The following is a 2,310-nucleotide window of genomic DNA, read 5'->3' on the forward strand; positions in this document are numbered from 1 at the left end:
TAAACTGTGTAGCCCAGACTTGTCTTGAACTAATGACCCCACCCCTGTCCCTGCCACTTCAGCATATCCTACCATCATGTTCCACCACAACTTTTGGAGAGGGACTTGATGGGGGAGGGGGAGGGAAATGGGAGGCGGTGACGGGGAGGAGGCAGAAATCCTTAATAAATAAATAAATTTAAAAAAAAGAATCCATGGAAAATATGGAAGGGAGGGCCTCCGAAAAATCACACAGGAATCTCCATTGCACCAAGGGTGTGGTGAAGACAGAACCAAGAGAATACAAAGTCAGTGCAGAATCAAGAAGCACTGAGGAGAGAAGGCAGAACAAGAGACTCAGAAAGGAGGAGAAAGCTGGCTCGGTGACAGGGCCATAAAACACATTTTAAAATGTGAATGAATGCAGAGATCTAATTTTAACTGTTTCCCACTATTCTGACATGCCCCTTCTCCTCCTTAGCCCTCCCCACTGTTCTGCCTCTGCTGTTTTCCACATCTTTGAATGCAGCTGAAATTCAAATGTTCCAAATCTGAAGTCCACATGCTTGCTGAAATATATCTGTAACACCAAAATCGTTACGGGAGGCATTTTCAGCCAATGGCAGAAGTGCTCAGGGACCAGCGAACATTTGCGTTGCCTGAAGCAAGCACTCCCTGCAGAGGCTGAGCAAGGTGATGCTCTGTCCTTTCGCTTCGACTCTCGCGTGGCAAATAAACACCCTTATCCTCTAAAAAAAAATAGTTACTGCTCATTCATGTTTCTTCTTTTGAAAAATATATTCTCGTTTTATTAGTCCATTTGTTGGTTTGCAGTTTTGTTTTCTTCATATATGATTTTTCATTTCTTTGTGAATTCCAGATACTATTCCCATGTCTGGAGTGTAGCTAGTCAATGGTTCTCCAGTTCTGTGGGCTGTTGTGCACTCTGCTCATAGTTTCTTTTGATGTGAAGAAACTTTTAAACTTCATGTAGTTCCACCTGCTGATACTTGGGGCTAATTCCTGTGCTAATGAAGTGTTTTTCAGAAAGATCTTGCTTACCCCAGTGTCTCAAAGAGCATTCCCTATGCTTTCATCCTGCAGTTTTAGAATTTAAATTAAGGTCTTTTATCCCTCTCAAATTGATTTTTCTACAAGGTGAAAATAAAAATTAATAAATTTCCTTTATCTGTAAATGAATATCCAGTTTTGATAGTACTATTTGATAGTTGATCACTATTATTTATTGCAATCTTTGTTACTTTTGTATAAAAATATGTGGCCATAGGTTTCTTGGCTTAATCCTGAATCTTCTATTCTGTTCCATTTGTTTAATTGTTTTTAATCCCAGTATCAGGCTGTCTTGTCAGCTAACTCTACAGTATTATTTGAGGTCCGCTATCATGATACCTCTAGCTCTGTTATTAATTCTTAGGATTGCTTTAGCTATTTATAGTCCTTTACAGTTCCATAAAAATTCCTGGATTTTTTTATATATCTGAAAGAGATGATACGGGAATTTTGATGTATAGACTGATTTTGGAGGCATGGTCATTTTCACAATATTAATTTTGCCAAACAGGAGCAGGAAGTTCTTTCATTGTGTGATATCTTGTTTGCTTTCCTCTTTCAATCTTAACAGAAATATACTGAAAGATGGAAACCACATGTTTATCTCAGATAAAGGAAAGATCTTTGACAGTGTCCACCATCCCTTCATGATAAATGTCCTTCAGAGACTAGGGTAAAGGAAAACCATCTCAGCACAATAAAGGCAATTTATAGAAAACTCACAATTTTAAATGAAGAGAAACTCAAAATCATTCCCATTAAAATCCGGAATACGAGGCTGTCTACTTTTTCCACACCTATTCAATATAGTACCTGAAGTTTTAGCTAGAACAATAAGATAATTGAAGGAAGTCAAGGAGATACAAGTTTGAAAGGAAGAAGTCAAAATATTTTTCTCTTCAGATGACATGATTTTATACATAAAAGACTCAAAAGACTCCTCCAGGAAACTTCTACAGCTGATAAACATTTTAAGCAAGTAATAGGATACAAAATAACACAGAAAAATCAGTAATCTTCCTAGACACAACTGACAGAAAAAAAATCAGAGAAAGAACAGTCTTTTTTAATTAATTTATTAAAGATTTCTGTCTCTTCCCCACCACCGCCTCCCATTTCCCTCCCCCTCCCCCAGTTAAGTCCCCCCCCCTCAGCCCAAAGAGCAATCAGGGTTCCCTGCCCTGTGGGAAGTCCAAGGACCACCCACCTCCATCCAGGTCTGGTAAGTTGAGCATCCAAACTGCCTAGGCTCCCACAAAG

Source organism: Microtus ochrogaster, unplaced genomic scaffold (genome assembly GCF_000317375.1).
Source record: "Microtus ochrogaster isolate Prairie Vole_2 unplaced genomic scaffold, MicOch1.0 UNK163, whole genome shotgun sequence".
Lineage (NCBI taxonomy): Eukaryota > Metazoa > Chordata > Mammalia > Rodentia > Cricetidae > Microtus > Microtus ochrogaster.